The following is a 25,466-nucleotide window of genomic DNA, read 5'->3' as shown; positions in this document are numbered from 1 at the left end:
GCTTTTTATAATTTCTCAAATAAGGAGTTCAGCCTTCATTTCTTCTGACTTCTTACTCATCATCATCACCACCAGTCCTTTGTAATCTTTGTCAGCTACTCCAAGCTAGGGTTTAAGAGCTGGAACTAGTGAAATGTCCTGAAAAATGCAGCAGTTGTCCTCCTAGAGCCCTGCAGCAGCAGAACAACTGAATTCCTCATGTGTATTATTTTCTTCTCCTGAAGTCTACAACCCTGTAGTTTACACCTAATTTTTTTCTAATATCACTTGCTTTTAGTGTTTTTCCCTGACAGTGGAATATAGCTGGCATTTTACCCGCCCCCCCCCCCAAAAAAAAAAAAATGTATTGGATTCTATTTTTCTACACTGAGCAATATTTTACTGCCTATAGCTAACATGGCTATAAGAGGCCTCTCTGTGTCACCTTTGCTCCAAGCATTGGAGAAACAAGTACTTGTTCACACTGATTCCCCCATCTGGATATGCATCCAAATCTTCTTTAAAGCTTGGCTTTTGGAACTGGAGAAGTCTACCTATGCTAGTGACTCTTCAGTAAAGGCTGAGATGGCCTTTTGTTGAGTTCATAAGGTGAAGTAACAGAAGATACAATCACTTGTCTCTTGTGCTGCTCTGTTCTTCATTTGCTTACTGTTTACATACTTACGACTCATTTAATTTCTAATGAAAAGAAAGCCTTGAAACATTGTACTTGGTGTTTGTTGTTGTTTTGGTTTTTGTTTTTTTTTCTGGAGCAGGTTTTTTAAGCTTTCCTTGCATTCCCAACTTATCTCTTGGAGGAGTATAAATGTATGATTTAGTCTGGTGGTGTAATCCAACTCAACACAAAAATGGAATTTGTGGCCTTAAATGTACAGCTACCAGGGATCATGTTTCCAAATGCAACTTCTTCTTTTTCAGAAAAACACACAAAATTATATTCCAGCTGGATTTTGGGTTGCAATGAGAGGTCACAAATATTGACAGAATACACTTTATGAAAACTTTACACTGCATAATAACCTTTGTGCATAACTGGATTGTACTTTAAACCAAACTTTTCTGATGAAAATTGTTCAGAGACCCAGTTTTCATTCACAAAGCATTAGTGAGAGTATTTTTGAGGAATTTATTACCACTACGTTTGACACTTTTTGCATTTGTGTTGGAATGCTCTTTCTCTACATCCAATATTATCAACAGTATTTCCAAATATCACCAGCAAAATGTCTTCCTGTAGTTATAGACAGATTAAAATTGCCTTTTTGGTGTGTGGCTGTAAAAATAATAATTTACTTAAGGAAAAGAAAATCATCAACCATTCCAAATAGCTCTTTAAAATTGCTTTTCCTTCCTCGATTGCCGGAATGATGCAGTTTCTCGCATTTTCATTGCTGTAAACACAGCTGCATCCCAATGTAACTGCATTCATTTCAGCTGTGTTACTTCAGCATGGTGTCCCAATGGTGGGACAGCACTTGCACTGTGAGACAACGGGTAGAAAAATTGGGAGCATTTCCACCAGCAAACACACTCATTTGGCAGCAGAGCTGAGACGTGGCACTTATAGAAAAGTTAAAGAGAGAAAAAGAGGTCTTATTTGGAGAAGTTGTATCTTTCTATATGTGCCCTGACTAAACTTGGCCCATGGTGATGCTTGTAACTCTACCTATGCTAGATTTAGTGTGAGAAGACCACGTGAAAGTAAGTTAATCTCGTCTTTCTTTCTCTTCTTGGGGGACTGTATGATCTGGATGGATTTTAGGCAATTGTCTGAAAGTAAGAGGAATGAAAAATTTGCCTTTCTGTTCTATGTGGCAGAAGCCAGCTATTTGCGATTTGCTATTTGCAGTCTCCCTTATCATGCTGGAAATTTTCAGGAAAAGATCCAAGTGACAAAACAGCCCTTATTTCTATCACAGCTAAAGCAAGACATCACCCACTTCCTTCTACCTCACCTCTACATCGTGCAGACTGGGGACTGAGAGGAATGCAGGAGTGAGTCAGTGTTCCCAGCTCTGCAAAAATCACCCTTTCAATAATAACTTTGGAGTCCAATTCTTCTCCCAGTTACTGTCAGAAAAGAATGCATTAGCCTTAGATTAGTCATCTCTCAACCTATCCCCATGCACACATATGGTCTGCAGTCTCCTACATCTTGCTGGTGTTTACGGTATGTCAAGGAGAGCTGTGACCCGGGGCTTTTAGGCCAACTGGCAGGACTAACAGAGGTAGAAATGGAAGCAGCAGCATCTGAAGTTCAGTGCACCCATGAATCTCAGAAAGGCCTTTGTTAAAGGCTTTGTTGCATGCCAGAAAGGACCTTGTTGTGAGTATCTGACTCTGGAGGGGGTTTCTCTAGTGTTTCGACAAAAAATAATATTTTCCAGTCTGGATTAAGGCTACTCCTTAATCCAGAATCACCCAGAGACACTTTTATGGGGTAGAACAGGAGCTCCTCTAAGTCCCACAGAGGACAACTGACTGAAAAGTCATTTGCTTTCATACTCTTTCCAGACACGTAGTATTTTCACTTGTCAGAAACATACATTTGTTCATTAATTTAATTTGAAATTATACACAGAAGAGCTTTCTCTGAGACTTCTTCACAGCAGAGCAAAAGAAGCCCAACTAGTCAAGATTAGGGCCGTGAATCATGATATTTTTTTTCTCCTTTGACTTAGGCACAACATAATTTATGCCTTCAGGTACTGGGACCTGTTCTCCTGTTTCTGCACTTGAAGGCTTTCCCATGGTGTGACAGGCTCTGCAAACACCTTGTGATTTGGGTGTGCAGCACTTCACAGCTAACATTGGTGCTGGGGAAGGAAGCAAGTGACACCTTGCAAATAACACTGGTTTCAGGCTAGAGCCAATTGCCTGCTGCAGTACCACCTTGTTAACTGCGATGGAGCCAGGTTGTTTTACACCAGTGAAGAAAATAGGAGCCAAGGAGAAAGCAGCCTTAGGAGCAGAGGTGGGGGAGGTAATCCTGTTGTGCCCATAACACAGTTGGGTTTAGAGCTCTGTTTATACGGGGACACTCTGCTCTTCCCAGTTTAACTGGAAACCAGAAGACTCCAGGCTCTGTTTTATCAGCTAAAGCATGTTTGCAACTCCTTGAGGGCTCTTCATCACACAAAAGTCCTGCTGTCTTTTCAAACACCTCTCTGTGCTTTCTGGCATGTCCTACACTATCACAAGGGTCCCGCACTCCAGCATCCATAAGCTGCTCTGTCTTTTCATGAAAGGCATCTTTGGGCAGCAATGTGCATTTCCCACAATTATTTGTTTGTCCTACCCTGTGCTTCACTCTGTAGTAGTAAGGGGTTTTTTAAATACTCACTTGTGGAAGATTTTTATTATTTTTGCCTTTATTTTTTCCAGAAGAGGGAAGGAAGGCTGAAAGCTGTAATGATAGGAAAGAAAGCAAGAAAATGAAGATGGAGATACACAGGATTTACTTAGGAGGGAAGTTTGGCACTATTTTATTAGAAGAAATAGGAAGAAAGGAAGAGGAAGATAGGAATGGCATTGTTGAAACATATCTTGGAAGCAGTGTCAAACTTGATGTAAATACTGTTGTCTTGTCCCTGGTGAAAAGAGGATGTTTATCCTTCAGCTGAGCCCCCCCAGCTGCTTTACCCCACCTGCCATCAGCCTGCAGAGGGGAGGCAAAGGCTTGGCCAGAAGTGCACCAGCCCTACGGTTTGCCCCAAGCCCTGCTGGTCACTGGTACTGGATGCGTGTGATGCTTCAGAGGAGAATGAAGGCAAATCCCTCACCCAGCAGTAATCCTGTGTCCTTCAGGCTTACACTCACACGGTGCTCAGCGCCTTTGATGATGGTGTGGCTTTTGTGGGACCACGCTGGTGTGGATTGCCTGTTATGCCAATGTCATGGTTTAACCCAGGCTAGCAATACAACCACGATAGCCACTAACTCACCCCTTCCCCTACCCCCTCCCCAGCAGGGGAGAGAATCAAAAGGGAAGGACAAAACTTGGATTGTGATAAACACGGTTTAATAAAGCTACAAAATACTAGTACACTACTAGTAAATATATATATATATATATATATAAAATAGAAATAAAAGATACTCATGAGCTCTGTCCATAACTGAGCAGCGAGTCCCAGCAAGCCATGCCTGGTCCCAAAGCCAATCCCAAAGAGAGAAAAGAGAGGAAAGAGGCAGAAAGGCTCAGAGGCCCCTGCAAAATGGCAAAAGCCAGACTAAACATCCTGCATCAAAACCTCCCATGGCTCCGACAAAAAAGAGTGACAAAAAAGACCCCAATGTGCACAAGAGAAAGTGCCTGAGAAGCCAGTGGAAGAGCTAACTTGAAGGTCCAAACTCTCCTTAAATATGAAGCATGATGCTAATGGGATGGAATACTCTTATTGTCCAGTCTGGATGTCAGTCAAGCTCTACCCCATCTCTGCCCCCCTTCCTTGATGCCCACACCTGTGGGCAGAGCGCTCAGAGTGTCCTTGCCTCTCAGACCAGAGCAATTAAAAACATTCGCTCTGTGCTGGGATGTTACCTGCTTGTTCTCAAACTAAGTCCAAATAATGAGCATGCTAGCTATGAAAAACAAAGGTTTCTAATTGCATGGAGAAAATTAACCCACTTTCAGTCAAACCAGCACAGCCAACTGTATGGCTTTTTTGCATCAGCACAGCAATGAACAGCATGGAGCATGCTTGCCTAAAATTATTTCTGTTTGGAAAATAAAGTTCTGTATATACATTGTATATACAATATATTAAGACATCTCTGATCACGTATGGCTTAGTTGCTACTACAGCAGAGCTATATGCAGGCTATCCTGCGCTTTCCGTGACACATCAGCCAGCGAGGTGGAGGAGCAGGGTAAAGTTCCCTCTGCCCAGATGAACCCCCGTGGTGCTCCTTGTGCATCAGGTCTGCTTGAGCGAGTTTGAGCAATGCTGGTGGTGACTCTTCTGGTCTTTTGTGCTGCCCCATGAGAATCCAAAAATTGTATTCAGTCATATCTCCTGTGAAGACAATACTCCCCCTCCCAAGAAGCCCTGGGAAAGAAATGCTGTTCTGAAAAGAAACCATGTATGCTATTTCAAAGGTGCTCTTGTCTCGATTCTTCCTTCTCTTTGTGAAATAGTCTCTTATTTTCCAAAGAGGAAATACAGTCCTTAAATTAGACCTCACAGGGATGCTGGCTCCAGAATTGTGAAAATTAATACACATGCAATTAAATTTGAAAACATAAAAAACCCCAACAATGGAGCAGGAAAGAAGTCACTGACACTAAAAGAAAAGTTATGCAAATTAAGTCATAAACTCTCAGCCCAATTTCAAAATTTTTTTAATCTTAATTCACTTCACTCTGCCATCAGAATCCTTCTTGCCCATTTTCCCCCAGGATGAAAGTCCATCATTAAATAATGGATGCATAAAATCCTCTTTCTATTTCTTCCTCTAAATAAAACTCTTTGTAGTAAATAATAAAGGGGAGCAAAAAATGAAGATGAAAAGAAACTACAGTGACGGTAGGTGACAAACAAAGCCAGGGCTTGATAGATTAATTTCATTCTCTGAATTACACTGATTTTATTTGCAGGGTCATTCTATGCATCTTTGTTTTAGACTGTAGAGTCCTACACATGAAGAGGTAACAAAAAAAGGAGTTTTCATTTGGTGAAAAGTACACTGGGTTGTGATTTACCTGCTTTTTACAAACAGCTGGACTCTTGAAGAACTAGCCTGCAGAATCAGTAAAGCTGTTGGTGTGCTATGGACAGACAAGCCCTATGAAACTGCCCCATCCACAGAACAGGGCCACCAAGCAGCAGCATGACACAGTGGCCTTCAGGGAACACAGCAAAATTTGTCGTATGAAACCAAGGGAGAACTGCAGCTTTTAGGGGTGGCTGACAGGCTATGAAGTTTTGACTTTTGGGGCTATTAACCTTGTGCTCTTTTATTTATCTACTCAAAACAGTGATCAATATGCCTGTGACGTGCTGCTGAGGGAAGCAGTGCTCAGCACCAGGATCACCCTGCTCTGAGCAGACCTTCATAGCTCCCAGGCAAGGTGTTGCCTTCTCCACGGGGCAGAGACTCAAACCATGTCAGAATGATTGGTATTAAAAATGTCCTGGCCCATATAGACATTCACAATTATCTAGAAAGTATATCTACAGCTGTTAGTGTAGTGTTATCTCCTTAGAAATGCTGCAGGGCAAAGTCAAGAAGCTGTAAATTAGAAAAAGCCACAAAAACATCTGTTGTAATCTTAATTCAGTTTGTCATGCATATGTGTTATGACATAACCAGATCTTTGGCATTACATGTAATGGGCTCAGCACCCTTTATTTTATTTTATTTATTTATTTTTTACAGCTAGTTCATTCATAGGAAGGTGGTGGTGGAGGCAGAGAATTGCTCTCTCTTTAGCAATGGTGCACTGTGCAGAGCTGAGCTATAGCTGTTCATTTTGTCCCTGAAAGATTTCTATACATCTCATCAGCTCAGCTGCAATTAAAAGTAGTACTTGACAGATGATTAAAGGCTGTATCGTAAAAAATTACTTGACCCTACTACTATAGATTATTACATTATGGAAGATTAGTAGGCATTTTCAAATAAGACTTGTCTCTTCCAGATTATTCCTGACAGCTCCTGTAATGAAAATGTCAATATATCTCTGTCAAGTGCCTTTGAATTAAGAAGGCACATTATCATGTTTGCAAATTGTTACCAAATTACACTCATCAAAGAGATATTTTACTCCACTGATTGTTTCCCTCACAGTAATACATAACAAAATGCCTGGAGATGGATGTACTTGTGCAGCAGCATTTCTGTTATGTTGTCAAATTCCATTAATCTTCCTTTGGCTCATCTGTGCTTCTAAAATACCTGAAGATTTACTTACATATCTGTGCTATTATACATTATACTTGTCTAACACATGTTAAGTGTGTAAGCTGTAGACCTTGAAAGTGGCACTAGAATTACAGGCCCTTCTTAGGAGGCCTGAAGGCCCTATTGCAATTCATCATACAAAGGGATTAATTAAAGAACAGCTGAAAGAAATGGTTTAAGAGCCTCTTCAAAATGATTGAATGCAGGGAGTTCTGCCTTCACAAACTGATTCTGGTAGAGCAGAACAATATCTGTTGGGGTTTTTTTTACATTTCTAAGCACAGCATAAATATCAAGCATTGTCATTCCATAACATTTCACAGCCTGTCTTATCATATAGATAAATAGACAGACAGATAGATAACTGCATAATAAAATAAATCTCTGTATCATATGAGTTAGCTAAATGGATTATACAAGAATGTCACAAAAATATGTGTAGATATGGATATTTAATTAAAGCCCTAATTTGGTGTCTGAGAATCGTATGAACATTCCAGTTTTCTTATAAAAAATATTCTTAGCCCCGGAGGTCATGAAAAGAACACAAACACTTTCTTTGCCCACCAAAAAAAAAAAAAAAAAAAAAAAATTAAAAGGGGGGAAAATAAAAATAAATAATAAAATGTCCTTATTTTCCTTTTCATATCTCATAATCCGTAGACATATCTCACTTTTTTTTTAAGTCTTAGCACATACAAAACTCAGTATGCAAAACTGACTCTCAGCAGCAGAGATTTTGTTGTTTACAATGTGTCATCTCTTCAAGTTTTAGCAAGAACCCAGAAAAACGAAGTTCACATTATAATGCTGATAAGGGTAACAGCAAGGAAAAAGCACAACTTGCTTTTTTTATCTATAGCAAAGTGGAAGGAGAAGCTGGGGCTCAGAGACACAGACTAGAACAGTAAAATACACCGTTTGAAGCACCCTGGCAGGAAACTTTATTTAAGAAACTAAAACTTTGCTTTTACTAGACAATCTGACCTTTGGGAGGAAGGTAAAGCTTTCTTCAGACGTGAAGCTGACAGCAAGAGGAGATAGGAGGCTCAAGCTCCCTTCTGTCAGCTTTCTTTTCTGTGTGCAAGGCAGCTTTAGAGGCTTCTCTTAAGAAACTCAAGTTTTAATTTGCTTTCCTGTGCCAAATTTTGGGCACAAGAAAGCAAATACATCACTTCACAGGAGTCACTTTTCTTTATTACTGCAGGAATCTAAAATCAGTTATCAATCATAAATTGAAAGAAAGACAGCGAGTATCTGCGGTGGCCGTTCTTTCTTCAGCAGCCACGAGTTTCAAGCAAGACAATTCAGCTAGGTTAGTGAGGAACCTGGGATCAGTTGCCCTCCACACTTTGCATCATGCCCCAATATATTCAGATAGTTACAGGTGCCTTCTCTTGCCCCACGTTAAAGATCTGCAGATGGCTGGCACAGAGAAAAATGAAAGATTCAAGTGCCACTTTTTACTGACAGTGTAAGAAATCTTGTGGTTTGTTTTTTTTTAGTTTGGTTTGTGTTGGGTTTTTATTATTATATCAATTCTAATGACTGCAAAATTTGAAATAAATAGAAATTAAAGAAAAAAAAAGTGTGGGGTTTCAGATGAGCAGTCTTTTCTGAAATCCTGCCATTCACTCCCAGACTAAATGCTATTTTACAGCATTTTCGATAGACAGGCTGTATATGCCATTTCTTATCATTCTCCTCTTACTTTTCCCCCTGTATTTTAAAGCATCGAGGAAGCCACTTGTTCTGTTATACCTGCATCCATTCTGCGGGCACCCCAGCAGCACACAGCATGCATATGTATTTAAGCTGAGTGGAAAATTCCACTGAGTATAAGCTCTCACAGTGTACCCTTCCAGGCTTATATCAGTTTCTACAAGGCAGGGAAGTGGAGATATTCACTTTTACAGCGGGTGTGTAGGTTGTGGAGTGCATTCAGCATTCACTGATTCCTGCCCTCCTTCCATATTCTGTGGGAAATCTGTGAGTGAAGGCAGGAAGAGCTCCTATTTGATACATGTCCATGTTTATGAATTAAGAGCCCTGATTTATTCCTTGACACCTACTGTCCAAGGTCTGATTTAACTTCCTCTCTCGGTTACAGCCGTACCCAGTAAGAGATTACCCCCCACTCTTCTTAGCCTGCTTATCCCATCCTCGCTGCCATATATGTTCATATGTTCACACCCTGACTCACGGGGGTTGCTGTAAGCCACCAAACCAACAGATAAAAATGAGCTGTTTGGCTGGAAAGGGAGCAGCTCAGACTTGGCGAATCCCCAAGGAAGAGATGCACTATGGTGTGAACGTGATGCAGAGCAGCTGGCAGCCAGGACGGACAGACTTCATGTCCTACTGGTCCAGCCACAGGGAGGGTGAATGCTCTTGAGTGCTCATGGATGCAGGTTTGTGCTGTTCCACATAGCTGACATTGCTTTGGGTTTTGTTCTAAAGACTTGAAGAAGCTGGGGAGAAAAAAGACAGCAAATGAATCCTGTGTTAAAGGAACATTAAGGTTGCTGAGACACACATGCAGACTACTAGAAATACTGATGTGATGTTAGCCTGCAAAAGTGTGACATGATCTTTCTGTGCACATGCATGGAGATATGAGTTTGAATGTTCTGATTGCTGGCAATCACTCTGCAGGATTCCTGCCCTACGTAAGTGCCTTCTTTAGTACTGAATCCAGGCTGAAGAATAAGAGAAAGGGGTTGTGAGGGGTTGCAAGTCCGTAAAATACACTACGCAGTAAGCATAGCAGTGTCTATTAAAAGCTTCTTCATGCTCCTCCTTGCAGTATAGATCCAAGCGAAGAATGTGCCTGTAAAAACAGCTAATGGTAAAAGAAGTTACCAACAATATGAAAATAGCTTCTTAAAAATTGTACTGTAAAAGAGACACAAGCTGGCTGATCTGTACTGTGATTACACACAAGTACGCAAGCTGATGCCTGACTTAGCTGATGGGCAGCTGCAACGGAACATAAACCCTAAAGGAAATAACTCTACTCGAGCGATGCCATTCCGTACCCCACTCAATGCAGATGGTAGCATAATAACACATGGGCACGAGGGGAATCTGTTATTGGAAGCTGGGCAGCTTAGAGAAGAGGAGCCAATTAGTAGCGTGTGGTGCCTTTGCCAAGCACACTGTGAGGCAACATGAGGAGACCCAGGCCAACTCGGAGAAAACATCCCTGAAAAACAGCTTCTTCCACTCCACTGCTGTGATGAAGCCCAAAACTGCCCAGTGTTCCCAAGCCTCTTTGCATTTACTTGCACAATTTACTTGTTTAATCTACTTGTTCATCACAAGAAAATTGCCACAGGAAGAATCACAGCATTGGCCACGAGGGGTGAGACGACACCAGCTGAGTCTTACCTAGTGTAAAAAACAAGACATGGCCTGTTTTCTGCCCCTGAGGTATGGCTGGGCTCACATCCATGATGCCAGCCCCGTACCCACCCCAAAGGATGGTGACCTGCTCCAGGCAGATCTCCAGGAACAGCCCCTCAAACACATCATGTTGCATCTTCTGCAAGACCCCGCTTGGTACAGGCCAAAACTCACATCCAGGGCACGCAGCCTTGGCAACTGAGGTTACACTGACCTGGCTCGTGCTTGACTTGTAAGTGCAGTGTCAAATGGTTATCTCTTCAAAGGGCAGCTCTGCCAGCATAGGACACCTTGCAAACTTTTGTTTGCATGACTTTTGATGAATTTGCAAGAAGAATTACATCTTGGTCTGTTTGTGCTTGGAGAATTACCCTGCAGACAGAAAATGAGAAAATGTTTTATAAAAGAAAATATTTTAAAGCAATTTTGTGGTTCCAATAGTTAGACAAAATTCCAGGTAATGCTACAGGTCCCAAATTTACAGGTGTCTCCACAGCAAATACGTGAGTTTCAAGACTGAACTGAGGCATTTCAGTAACAGGATTTCAGTCCCGTCGATTTCTGGACAGAAGTGTGCAGAAATGAACATTGTCATTTGGAGTTTATTTCTACCATTTTCTTCCTACCCATGGAAATGACGGAATTAATGGAATGTATATCCCACAGAAATAAAATCTTGTTCTCTGTTTCACATACGCATTTAACATCTTGCTCCCTCTTGAAATGGCAGCACACCCTCCTCACAGCCACCTGCGGAAAGGCCCTCACAAAACCTCCTCACTTCTCATGAGCACAGCAAGGAAGTGTGAGGCCATGATATTGGCAACAGTGAAGGATCTAGAAGAATGTGAAATCCAGGATTAAACTGGTGTGGCAAAGAAACACAAACCAAAAACCCAAACACCAGTCGATCTGTAGCAAACGGGAATAAGGGAAGGGATGAAGCTGCTGTTGTTCTTTCTGAAGGTCATAGTTATTTCTGGGTATTATTCCTATTTTCACTCCAAGGCTGTACTTTATGGCCAGCAGTTGAGTGTTTTTCTGTTTGCCTGAAGGCTGCATGATCTTCTGACTCAGAGCTGTGCACCAAACTCTTGTCCGTCCTATGTATTGTGTCAACAGCCTGTAGCTCAGCATAGTTTTGGTGAAAACCACAATTTTAATGTAACAATGGACAAAAAGCCACTTGTCTTGCAGTTTGGCCTTCTCACTGAGCTCTTATATAACCATGAGTTAAAGCAATGCTCTCTTGACAAATTTCTTACATGGTCTCACTATATATTCCTGGCTCAAAATAATTACTGCATGACCCATATAATCATCCCCATAGCTGCAATATTTCTAACTATGTTTGACACTCAGCTGCAGAGCATTCCTTTTGCCCCGTCCTCTTTCAATAATGCGAAAATGGAATTTGGATTAATCAAACCCCGTTGCTCACCGCCTGCAGCACTTGCAATTTCCAGCTTTCAAGGCTACAATGGCATCAGGAAAGGCTCATCAGGGCATGGTAACAACGCAATTGCTTCAAACCAAGGGTTCGAATACTGGCCATATAAATATGGAAACATCATCACAGGAACAGGGAGTCTGCTCCCTCTAAAATGAACTCAAGGCTAAATACCATCCCCTTGCAATTATTTATGAAATTATATAACTGGGAATGGATGTGGGACAGGTCAAGGTTAAATGCTCAGAAATGTAGCTATCACTGCTGGGTCCAGTTTAGAGGAAAACATATGGAGCGCACATTTTACCAGTACCACCTGCCACTCAGAGGACCTGCCAACAGAGCTGAGAGGGTAAGCTGGGAGTGAAACCAGACCAACAACTCTGAATTTTGCTGGTTTTCTTTAATGCTTAGGAAACAAGTTGATTGTATTTCTAATGGAACTGTTCTCCCTTTTCTCCAATCCGCTGGGAGGGAAGACAGATGCATAAGAAGTGTTAGGAAAGCTTTGTCAAGTCATAAATTTCTAATTGATGAGGCAAGCCCCAGATGAGCTAATCATTACAGCAATAGAGGAAGAAGTAAGCCTGTTCTACACAAGGTTCTAAGTGAATGAAAATGTTCCTGACATAAATCAGGTGAAACTTAAACTCTTAAAAGTTTGCAATGAACTTAAAACCCAAACAAAATGACAGTATAGGGCAACTGAAAAAAAAATAATATTTTTCCAAGTTTCATGTTCTAGCTACTTTTTGGAATACCCTGCATTTCAAGATGAAAACTTTTTCAACTGAAAAAACAGCACTTTTTAAATTTTAGCAATTATACAATGAAAACATTCAAGGGTGTTGAATCTCATTGGTTTTTGAAACTTCAATGGGAAATTAATTTCACTTGATGCCTCCTTATAGTAGGTTTAGGTTGCTACAGATTTGCCCTTCCAAATAAAATAAAATATCATAAAGTGTTTCACAGCTCTACTTACAATCTCAAAACAGGATTCATCACAAGTGCCTAGTTTTAAGAGGAAGCAACATAAAACTCTGAGATTTGTAGAGCTCTTCTAAAACATCTAAATTTGTTTAGATTCACCTGAAAACTCGATTTCAGGTAAGCCAGGGGAATACTCTGCTTCAATGACGCAGATATGTGGTGCCTACCTCTGCACCCTGTAACAGAACTTGGCTTCCTCTGGTTTCTGAGTGATGGGTTTTTTAGTGCGAGAGGGATTCTAACAAGCTTCACAGCTGATGGTGGGGCTGGAGATCGAGCCAAGCTTCCATTCTGGCTAATCTGAAGGGAAGCTTCCCAGAACAGCCCTCTCAGAGACCAGCTACAGATGCTGTGCTTCTGCTCCTCTCAGCCAGTTGTTGAATGGGGATGGACTCCCTCAACTATATGTATATATATATGTATGTTTGGTTTTTTATTTAAATCAGATAGTCAGTATTATGCAAAAATTTCCTTATTCCCCAAAATCTTGAACACTGGAGAAATTAATTTCGCCTCTTAGGAAAAAAACCTGCTCTCTCTCACTCTTCTCTCTCCCCCTCTCCTGTTCTTTCTCTTTATATGCCATGTGATGTAAGTTTTCCATCATTAAATCCATGCAGAAAAGAGCTGAGTATCTGTTGCACTGCATCTCCACAGATCTCAGAAGCTCTAAGCTAATTTATATTAGCTAAAATTCTAGCTCTGGTGGATGATAAATCGTCTCCTTAAATTTAACAACAAACTCATCCTCAAGACATAAAAATGAAATTATATTTGGCATTGAATAAATATGTTTCCTCTGACAGTCTACTAACAGGAAACAGCAGGAGATCATGAGAGTTTATTTCACTCATATGGAAACTAAGAAAAAGCCTGAACTGACGTTTCCCTCCAGCATATGCAAGTACACACACACACGCACTTATGCTTACGCACAGAAGCTGGTACCGGCTTTTCATGGCAGAATGACTTGACATGAGACGTGCGTATGAAAGCTCTACAGACTTCCAGTTGCAGGGCAAGTGTATTTCTGCACGGATATGCCTCTCAGTGTTTTAAAGATTTCATTAGTTTCAGCCAAGTACAAAAAGAGTATCATACATTTGACATTTGTGATGCATGGAATCACCTGTTACAGTAAATGCATTTCAAGCTGCGATTACAAATGCAACAATCTCCATGGTTTAGTGTGCTTGTCTCTACAGCATTAAAAAATGCGTGTAATTTTTTATAAATAATTCTTGCCCTGCAGGCTATTTAACTTAGAAGTGCGCTCTACAATTAGTGGTCAAGGGACATAAAGTAGAAAGTGATCTATTTAAGAGAGCAGGACTTGAAGTACATATGCTCTCATGAGTAACCAATTCCCATAATTGTTTTGAGTCTCTGTCCATTATATTATTTGTAAACCAGGCAGACTGACAAAGAGAACCTCTGATACATCCCTGGATGCATCTGACCATGAAGTACCACATGGATGGTGATAATGGTAGGCACATACTTATGCATGTATAAATCACTGCTGTTCCACATACACCAACTGAACTAAAGCAATTTATACCAAATTAAGTTTTGTTAAATATTTACAAGATTATGAAAACAGTACTGCTAAGGTCATATTTTAAAATTGAATAAGTAAACAATTCTCACTGCAACTGCATGACTAACTTTCACATGCAGCCATTGCTGTTGTGGGCTTCACTACCGAATTACCATTTCCTTCACCATGTGCCTTGACTCTGCAGGAAACATCTCATTTGGATATACGAGAACAATTCCTTCCTGGATGCCAGGATATGAGGAAGGTATCAATTCCTTTTTGTCAGATTGTGAAGGCTCCAAGACCAACAGAATAGTTTTACCTGAGATCTCTGGAGAGAGGTCTTGCATTCTCTGATTTCACATGGGATAGCTTTTATTTGTTTTTGAACATGCTAGATATTTCAAAGACTATTTTTTTCAGGAATTGTTGAAAGCATATTTTCAAGCAAGGCCTGGTAGGGTTTGGACAGTTTTATCTGACAAGTTCAATTAGCTGGAGCTATTTTATTGGTGATCCATCTGTTCTTTAAATTAGCAATTGAAAAGGCCCTAACAGATGGTTTGTGGTCTGCTTAGTAAGAGGAAACCCTTGGCAGCATACTCCAAGTGCTGTGGGTCTTGGTCTCCACCAGGAACGGAACGAAGGAAATCTTCCAAATTCTGCCACAAGAACCAGCAATAGCAACAGCACTGGGAAATTTGGAAGTTCAGGTGCAGTCACCAGCCATTTTAGCTATACAAGCCAACTGGCAAAATCATGCTAACAACAAGATGCAAAATTCAAACGACACAGCCAGGGTTCCCCACTATTTCTAGATGTTTTCAAACCACCGTGAAGGGAGAATTTCTAAGTATATATGGCACAGAGGGACTTCAGCAACATTTGAGAGCAGAATCAAACAGCCGTGCCAGATGCAGGGTAAAGAAGAAAGGGAATGGCTCGACATACTTCAACTGACCTGAGCAGTTGCTCATTGATATAACCCCATTTCTAATATGTCTTCAGGGCAATAATTATGGCTCCTACAAGCCACACACTTTTAAGGAGGCCTTTCAAAACTTACTCCCGCAACCGGGAGTAACGGGTTCTTCAAAGCAAATCTACAGCAGGTGAACATAGGCAAGAGCAGGGAAGCCCTCTTCAAACAAGTTTGGCTCACACATGAGGATGAACTGCTGTCACATTTGTGTTGGGAATCAGCCAGGGACGCTAGGCACCAGCAAATGGCACCACGACTGCCGCCAGCACAAACACGGTTCTGGTCACACCTCCAGCAGCTTCCGCTCCACAGGTCCCACCAGCCCGGCATTAGATGTCATCTGCCTCCAAGCAAAGCCCAGATGTTGCCACCTACTTTGCTATGGTTGGAAAGAAGGAGGCTTTCCAGCAAGTGTTTTCCCCAAAAGCAGGGATATGAATTCAAAGAGACAGCAAGGTGAAGGAAGGTGAATTTGTTCATAGCAACACTTGCTCTGTTTTTCAGAGCTGAGAAAATAATCTCACGATTCTTAAATAATAGCGTGCCTGCACAAATCCACTCCTTGACAATGCAGAAACACTGTGGTGCCCCAGATGTTAAAAGGCTGCTGCAGAAATGGACTTTGTCATGGAGACTCATGATTCTCTTTAGGTTTTATAGTCCTGACTAATGCAGACACTATAGAAAGAGTGAGGGCAGCATTTATACTCCAATGCAACATGAAAATCAGAAATACTGATCCTTGATAGTATGTCTATATCCTATCCTGTGCAGGCAATGCCATAAGTACCTTTTCATGGTGAGTTTTCCTGTACACAGATGAATACATTTCTTCAACATACTCATTCCAAAATTTTGAAAATAAGAAAGCATGTGAGGAAGCAGGAATCCCCCTCAATGTCACTGCCAGTGGAAGGATGACGGGTTTCTTGATTAACAGCCACAGTGATTGGTAGAACAAATGCAGACACAGTCCCCTCTCCATAGTATGAGATTCTTACAGAAAGCCCAGTTCTCCTGGAGGACTTTCACCATTCTGTTCCATATATCACTTTGGATGGCTCTGCTCTTTCTTATCCCAGACACTGCACTTCATGATCCATAAAACGTTTCCTGCTTTCTCTCTTGTAGTCAGAGTAGTAGATGATGACCAGCTTCAAGAAGTTGTGTGGCTTTGGTGATACAATGGGGAAAAGAGACAGGCAGGCCTAAAAATGACTCCTTCAGGATGAAAAACAGTAGAAAAATCCATCTTCAGTGACCAAGATCCATTCTTCTTTGGATTAATTTTGCCTCTGAAGTACTTCATTATCAAGAAACATGCTACATCAACATAAAAAGAAGGAAGGGATGAAACAGAGGAAGATAAAAATAAACAAATAGAGAGAAAGTGTAACAACAGTTTGATCTGCCTTCTATTACTGTTGTGCTTTTCCTGTCTGCAAATGATGTTCTGCTACAATGCAATGATCAGCAATGGCAAAGCCTATACAATGCTGCCATTGGAAAAAAATCCATACAATTTTAAAGGGTTTCTAGCAGTCACATTCCTGAGGGAGAGGAAGGTTGGGAAGAGATCAAATGAGCAAGCAAAAATAATTGATACGATTCATTCATTCATCCTTTCCTGAAGATAATGTTAGATAAACTAACCACACTTCCCCTGCAAATGAGTCACAACCCAGTTGTCTGTCCTGCAGTGACTCTAAATTAGGGACAACTGAATGCAAAGTGAATGAGGCGTGTGTTTTTAATAGTATCCTGTCTCTTATTGTAATGGGTACTGACTTTCTTTAGCTCTTTTTCTTATAAGAATTTGCAGCCTGTGCAAATGTTTCCTATTGTCAGAAATGCTTATCACAATTCTGTATTTTTTGGAGGGTTGCATATGCTTGGTAGTTACAAAATAGCCTCCATTCCCTTTGGGAAATTAAACATTAGTACTGGGTTGCAATCATCTTCCTATCCTGGTTAACCAGTCAGGTTATTCATTAAGAAGGCCACCTTATGTTGTGAAATAGTGGCATGACTAGGAAAAAATGTGCTAGTTTGGGGACAGGGTATTTTGGGGGGTTTTTCACTCATATCAAGCAATTTTTCCCCCACAGCTCTGAGCTACAGGTGGGCCTGATTCTAGTCCAGCCAAACCTCTGTGAACCATAGCACAGTCTCACCCAACAATAACATTGCTGCTTTTCAAACAGCAGAAGACAGATAATTAAAATGAGCAGCTGTCCAGCTTGATAACCAACACCAGCAACATGTTATTCTTCAGGAGGTTTTAATTTGCCATATACTGAACAGCAAAAAAAGGAACAGTTGATATTGAAGCTAATTTGTGTTTGATGTTACAGAGCCTGTAGCATCTGTGGGCAAGAAGGGGCATGTCAGAGAGACAAGATGCATGGCATTAGGCAAGTGTGCAGTCAGCTGCAATAAAAAGTTATGTCAGTGGTGTTTGCATGCTGAAGCTCAGTTAAAGGAAGGCAGTGAACAGAGGGATGCAGGTGGGTTTTTATCAGTTTGGGGAGTTTTAGGTTTTTTATTTTATTTTTGTGTAGCACAAAAGCAACAGAGAAGCTGCAGCTAAGCAGCAGAGACACAAAGAAAAGCGATAACAGAGATTGTGCAGATGCGAGAGGCCATTAACCCCAAAGCAGCAGCTAAAAGTAGCTTGATAGTGGAAGGAAGAGGTAGCAGAGGAGAGAAGGATAAGCAGAAAGCAGAAACAGGGAAACAGGGATAAGCCAAAAAAAAAAAAAAAGAAGAAGAACAAAACAAACAACTGTGACAGAGAGTAAAAAGCAGAACAGACATGAGAAGATTCACACCAGAACAGGAGGAACTCACAGGTCAATTACCAGAGAATGTGGGGCCCAGAATACAGCGCTGCCTGCCAGGAGAAAGGATGAAAAATGTGAGGGAGGAGAAAAGATAACACCTGATAATCCCTCATCTGAGTACAGAAAAATGCTGCACGGGAACAACCAAATGTGAAGTGGGGTGCTGAAAGGCTCTGAGGAAAAGCAGTAATGTTTGGGGGTTTGGCAGAGAGTCGTGGTTGTGTTGGGTTGTGGGTTTTTTTCGGAAGAAAACCAAAAACTTGAGATGAGGAAAGTACAGGTTCCTCTCAGACTGGTGCAGTGCAGATTTTTAAGGAGCTCATCACAGCTGCACTTACTATACAATGAACTATCTGGGGAAAGAAAAATCTCAAAAGGAGGCTGGCTCAATTGAAAACAAAACATAAATGTGACACACAAGGTGAGGAGCAACTCCATGCCAGCTTCTCAAATGTTAGACTGGTGCAAAAGAATAGATGTGGCTGGAGCAACTAATTATCTACTAGAAGGGAGGTGCACTTGAGTCTGTTCCAGTTCCCTGATCTGCTTCTGCATGAGACAGGCACAGGACACAATCCAAAAATAATCCAGGGACACCACTGCCCAGATCTCCTCACACTCGTTTGAGGGACACTGCCATGACACTGCCACCCTTTCTCCTTTGGCCCTGTTAGCCCAGTTCCAGCCCAGTACCTATAGGCAGTAGACTCGGCGCTTCCTTGGGTGGCAGCCTTTCTTGCTTCCTGGGAAAGTGCTCTAACCTGGGCTGGGGGTAATGTAAAAAGCAGGTGTCCTAACATATGACACATCTTCTCCTCGTTTTTTTTTTTCTGATTTGTTTGTGTGGCCACCCGGGCATATTTGTGCATCATGCCTTATAAAGAACATCACAACACCGGCATCTTTCCCAGGCAGAGAACTTCAACACCTAGCTCAGCTTTGTAAATGCTACCCCCTAACACTGACAACTGTTTCCTAGTTACTGCAGCGCTGATCACTGTAACATATTTCACAGTCCCATATAGTTATTCTGAGTAAAAGACAGGGTAGGAAACAATTCCTAAAACAAGAAGAAAACCGACACAACACCTAAGTCTTGTTTTGTAACTAGCACTGCATTATGCCATCCTTTCATGGGGCAGCCTTGGAACTGCAAAGAGGGAGCCTTAAACATTGCAATTTAAATCTGACTTCTCTGTCAGGTTTCTGTTGATGACATGAATGACAAGTCTGCATGTAAGTATGCCTCGAAATAAAGGTGTAATTTTTTCAACCAGATTGCTTTTTCCTGCTTGGGATAGTCATATTATAGTCACATTACTCAGCAAATATGACTGCCCTGACAAGTAATACTTGTATTGTAAATAGCTTTTCTGGATTTAACATATAAGCTGTATACTGCTAGTGTTCCTGAGAGAATAAATCTGATGAGTACTAGGAATATATATTGAATAAGTTATTCAATTAGGGTTATCAATATTGTATAATCTCAAATTAAATTTATTAAATACAGGTCATTTCCCCTTGTTCCTTGACCTGCATTAGTCTTTATGCAACTGTCTGGACACTATGCTGTTGAGCTTATCGGCACAATATCTCATTTCAAATATTTTGACATAACATTATTTTTTTAATTTCTGATACATTCTGAACTGAGATCTCATCTGAACTCACACCTCCACACAAGCCTCTGAGAACATTCCTCTTCCCTTCACTAGCTGCAGGTGAACTCAAGTATAATGTAGATGATGCAGTCTATTGCCCATAACAGCAGCCCACTAACCTCATTGTGCTAATGACGCTGGTCATCAAATTGCTAATTCTAAAGTGGACAGAGGATCATTATTTAATTGAGTGGTCTATCTTGCTCACAGCTGAATAGAAAAAGATCCTTCAAAATGCTTTAAAAAAAAATGCGTGTCATATCATTCTTTAAACCACTGCTGTTGAATGATGTATCATGTCTTCCCTTGGGATATAATTCAGCCATTGGTTTTTAAGGGTTAGAGCTTCCTTTTGATTTGCTCCAGCACAAACATGGAGAAGGGATAAAAGATGCCATAAAGATGAGGAAGGGGATTGACCCTGAGAGAAACAAGCTGGCACTACTGTGTAGGTTGTTCACAAGCATCTATCTGGGTGCCTTGAGAACATCATCCTACACAAATATACAAATTGTTCCAAAAATGCAGGAAAAGTGAAAGACTTGAGAACATCAAGTTATACAGAACACCTATTTTGTGTCCGAGCGCTACAAATGCGCTACCTTGTCTCATTGTGAGGTCCTGATCCTCAGGCGTCACTTTATAATGCAAACAATTAATAAAGGAGACAATGTGTTTTATAAAGAGATATGGCTACTGATATGACTGGGGAAAAAAAAATTAGATAAGCTTTAAAAAGCACAGACTTTTTAAAGATCTGAAATAGTGTTTGGTGGGTTTAACGCTAAATAAGACTGAAGAATGCTTATCCTGAATTTGAATATATTAGGTCACTCGAGTGAGGTGGTGGTGTGACAATGAAGATGGTAATAAGTTTATTATACTCTAAGGAAGAGAGAGAGAAAGAGAGGACAGAGACAGGAAAAACAAACAAACAAACAAACCACAACACAACAACAAAAGAACGAATGAACAAATGAATGAATGAATGATTATTTGGGAAATATGAAATTGTGCACAGACACTCATGGCATAGGGAAATGAAGTGTGACATAAAATGAATAACACTTCTAAGTTCAAGTGACTGACTTTATAAAAGGGATTGTAAAATGAAACTTCAAGCATCCTATCATAGTCTACTGTGAGGAGGATATGTCTTATTGTAAGCCTTTATTTTGTAGGCTATGTCTTGTTGTGAACTCCAGCAAACCCAAGACATAATAATAAATCTTCTCAAAGAGCAGTCACACTCTCCACAGATAGATTAGAGCACAAGGATTAACTCAGTTTTGAACAAGTCTATTCACAGTGTAATCTCACTGGATTCAAAATTCAGAATTACACTTCAAAACAATAGTTAACTTTATAAAGCCATGAAAAGTTACCAGCATCAGTGTAAAATGACCAATATTGCAATAGGGTGTGCAGTCTTCACAGCTTAGAAAGGGTTTTGAGCAGGAAGTAAAGCATTTACAGAAGCATTGCAAATCAAATGCAAATTTCAGTCTAAAGGTCAAGACCAGATAACATTAAATATAACCTTTCGTATGCCATAAATGCAGTGAATATATTTCCATCTATTTTCATATAGATAAAGGGACTTGCACTCACATTTTTAAATTGTTTTTTCAAACAGTAACTCTGTATGCAATGCTAAGGCTCTGCTGGCTCTTTTGTACAGTTTTGTACAACAGACCTGAAGTGTCAAGGGGAAGGAATATTTCCGTACTTCATATTAGCTTCAGGAGGAGCAGAAAATTTATCTTTGTTGTTTTCTGACATCTTTTTACACTAAATCTGTAAGTTTTACATAATTATTCTAATTACCTAAATAAAGGATATATCTGAACCATTTCTCACCATCCTCTGCTTCTGACCCATTCTTCACTAAACCTTCACTGGCATCATTACTGTCACAGAACCTTTGAGGGTGGGAACCTGGAGGAAGGAACCTTTACAAGTGACACAAAAATGATCCCTTAGCCCAAAACCACCATGAAAAGATGCGTTGTTGGACTGGATGTTTTTTTTTGTTTTTCTCACAGGTTACACTTATGACTTTACTTGGCATATGGTTCTGAAAAATAAGAGAAGATTTGAAACATGCTGCTATGAAAGCTGTGAACAAACAGATCTGAAACACGTATCAACAAGAGATCATTAGAAGATACGAGGTAAGGAAAGCAAAAGAACTAATGCATAAGACAGAGTCTAAGATGATGTTCCAATTCTTTGCTTTGATCCCAGTTTAAAAAACAGAAAGAAAAAAAAGAATCTGCTAGTATTATTCCTATCAGAAATTGGAGGAATTAGCTGTCTTTTTGCACTGTAGCATTTCTTGTGTGGAGCTCAGGCAAACAAGAAGGAATTGAAACAATTTCCATTGATTGATCCTGCTGTAAAAAGTGGGAAAGTCTGTCTTCTACAGTGCCGTTGGGCTCATTCATCATGTATTCATTACATAACTATTTTGAAATCTTACGTAACTATATTTGCATTTTCTGAATGAATCAATCTAAATAATAAATGGGTGTAGGGAAACTTTTCATAGAGATAACTAGCAATCAGCAGAAGGGGTTTTTTTCATCTTCCACTAAATGCCATTTAAAACTACAATGGAATAGAATAGAATAGAATAGAATAGAATAGAATAGAATAGAATAGAATAGAATAGAATAGAATAGAATAGAATAGAATAGAATAGAATCAATAGAGTAAACCTGACACTTTTGATATTAGATTATTTTTCTTCACAGATGGGGAAAAAAAAGATAAACACAACACCAGTGTTTCATTTTTTTCTGTAGTTCTGACTAAAAAAAGTATAAAATAATAATCCAAAATTGCATTTACTATGAAAATATTTTCAAAAAATAAACAATTTTTGAAATCCATAAACTCTGAACCGATGTTTTCTTTATTTGGGATTTCTCAGCCTGAGTGAGAAACTTAGCTCATGACATTAAAAGATAACTGGGCATCAGACTTGAACAAACTATATATATTACGGCATTTATTGGGCTGCTTTGCAGTTGCCTCACCAACAGTATTCTGTGTACTGTGTACCTTGTGTCTGACAATGCTTCCCTGAACTTAATATTTACACACATACACATGAAACATAGAATCATAGAACTGTTTTGATTGGAAGAGACCCTTAAGTTTGAGCCCAACTACAACCTAACTCTAGCACTAAACCATGTCCCTAAGAACCTCATCTACACATCTTTTAAAGTCCTTCAGGGATGGTGACTCCACCACTTCCCTGGGCAGCCTGTTCCAATGACTGACAGCCCTTTCCATGAAGAATTTTTTCCAAATATCCAATCTAAGCCTCCTCTGGCACAACTTGAGGTCATTTCCTTTCATCCTATCACTTGCTACTTGGGAGAAGAGACCAACACCCTCCATGCTACAATCTCCTTTCAGGTAGTTGTAGAGAGGGATACGGTCTCCCCTCAGCCTCCTACAGGCTGATCAGCCTCAGTTCCCTCAGCTGCTCCTCGTAAGACTTGTCCTCTAGACTCTTCACCAGCTTTGTTGCCCTTCTCTGAACTCTCTCCAGTAACTTAGCAGAAAGATCTGTCACTTGTAAAAGAAAGCTCCAAATCCTGCCTGAAGATTAGCTTTAACTCAATTCCTACAGTCTAGCTGTGATCCTCTTTTGAATTCAAAGAAACTCAGCTGTGTTCCTTCCTGCATGAGTGCTGTACATAGTGGGGGTCCTGGCTAGAGCAGAGGCTTCAGGGACAGGTATCCAGAGTGGCTGAATAGATCCCCCTGAAAGCCAAAACAGACATTTAAGGGAGAGGAATAGGATGTTTATGCTTGGGTTTGCTCCTCCTTTGCTCCTCAGCTGCCTGTTTAGGATCCCATTCTGAAGTCTGACACTGCCTGAAGTCCTTAGACTCTCTCAGGTTTCTTGATTCCAAAATGACTATTTTACTCAAAATTCCAAGGTGATTATTTTACTCAAGATTCCAAGGTGATTATTTTACTTGAAAAGACAAGCCTTAAGCCATACTCTGCTCACCAGTGGGCAGGTCAGATGGCACATTAAGCAGCTCAAGCAGACTATCCTTTTTTGTACCTAATCTTCCCTACATGAAATAGGAGCACTCAAGGGACTTACTTGGGTCTGTGGATTCTTGTAGGCAGCAGTTACCTCACACTTAAACACTGTGCATTGCAATACCTCCACTGTTTCACAGGGCTGGGAAAAATATATCAACATAGACAATAACAAACAAAGAAACAAAACCACAAATCCCCAAAAAACCCAAACAAAACCAAGGAATGATGCAGAAACAAAGTGTTGTATGCAGATGCATGGTCAAGATCAGAGCAACCTCCACATGGCAACTAGTAACTGCATCAAAGCTCTCCAAAAGTGAGAATTAGCAGGCAGGCATGGGAAAGCATGACCAGGAGACATCATCAGCATTAATCTCTTCAATTTGTGTCTAGGCCTGCTCACTGGAGATCCAGTTTAAATATCTTAGATTAAGTAGAATCTATGGAAGTTAATTGAAACTTTCTGGGAGAAACAAGTTGGATTTCCTCTAAAAAGACATGATGGGATTTTTTTCAGAGGGACTTTCTTGATTCCTTCCCTTCTTGATAAGGTCAAGATAAAGGATGAGACTGTTGGCAGTAATGTTCAATGGGCAGTGGCTGAAGTCCCATGAACAGAGATGTTTCTAAAGCTGATATTTGGAGGAACAAGACTTAGTGGTCTGGTGGAGTTTCCCAGCTCTCGTTTCGACAGTGCTGTGAGGAGGAGCTCTGGAGAATGTACTCATTCACGCTGCTGACAAAACAGCTAAAGCAAGACCAGCTTACACAAGCACTAAGACAGGCACAAGAAATATAGAAACCTCTCTCACTTGATGAGTCCATGTGAGCAAAATAAAATATTTACCCAAGTATAAAAGATAATCACCTCACCTACTAAAATATTCAGTAGAGTTTCAGTGGGAATTTTAAAACATTAATGGGAGAGGTTTTTCTGGGTGAGAAAGAAAGACAGAATTGTCCGGTACTGTTTCCCTGGAAATGTGTGTAACTTGTGGTTCATCCCCTTTTTCTGCCTTCAGGCCTTCAGCAACTTTTGGACTTGTCCACGCCATGCCTGGTAGTTTTCTTGATTCCACTAGAGATAAAATAAACCGTTTCGGTTCACAAAATATCTGACACCTGCCTTTAGCTGTGCTATTCCTGGGATGAATCAACATATCTAGACCACAGCATATCCATTTCCTTTAGGTTATCTGTTTGCTACAGGTGTACATATCAATCTATCTTTTTTATAGGTATTCTGGCTACTTTCTGCCACAAGGGGAGCTTGTTTAATTCTTTCTAATGGTTACCTCCTTACTCATTAATGTAGGACACAGACAAAGCAGTACAGACTGCGACTGCCCTTAAGCAAGGGAAGAGGAACAGCCCTGTACAGCCAACCCTGAGTGCTTGCCGCAGCTCTTCTTCATCATATCCCAGGGCCATCAAGCCTTGGACCAAGTAAAATATTTGCCATATTACCATAGCAACAGTGTACCTGTAGCTCTTAAAAAGACTCATGGAGGTGAAATTGGTCCTGCTTAGGCCATCTGCACAAAAGACAGCATCAGCTCTTCTTCCTGAGAAATGGAGGGTAACCAACAACCCCAAACAAGGCAGAGAC

General features: G+C 40.5%; 1 long non-coding RNA gene across 2 annotated transcripts in view; it reads right to left on the bottom strand.

The window, feature by feature from the left end:
- Nucleotides 1-434: 434 nt before the first annotated feature.
- LOC110357010 (uncharacterized) overlaps nt 435-25,466 on the bottom strand; it is a 135,803-nt gene continuing 110,771 nt past the window's right edge. The window contains exons 6-7 of one of the 2 annotated variants that reach the window (XR_010470176.1): nt 10,526-10,683; nt 435-9,377 (exon numbers count right to left, since the gene is read on the bottom strand). This is a non-coding gene — a long non-coding RNA (uncharacterized LOC110357010). The remainder of the gene's footprint in view (nt 9,378-10,525; nt 10,684-25,466) is intronic. The other variant, XR_010470175.1, reaches the window with a different exon arrangement.

The sequence above is a fragment of the Columba livia genome, chromosome 2, assembly GCF_036013475.1.
Source record: "Columba livia isolate bColLiv1 breed racing homer chromosome 2, bColLiv1.pat.W.v2, whole genome shotgun sequence".
NCBI lineage: Eukaryota > Metazoa > Chordata > Aves > Columbiformes > Columbidae > Columba > Columba livia.
The sequence above is the reverse complement of the archived record's forward strand: the minus strand, read 5'-3'. Positions and strand labels throughout refer to the sequence as shown.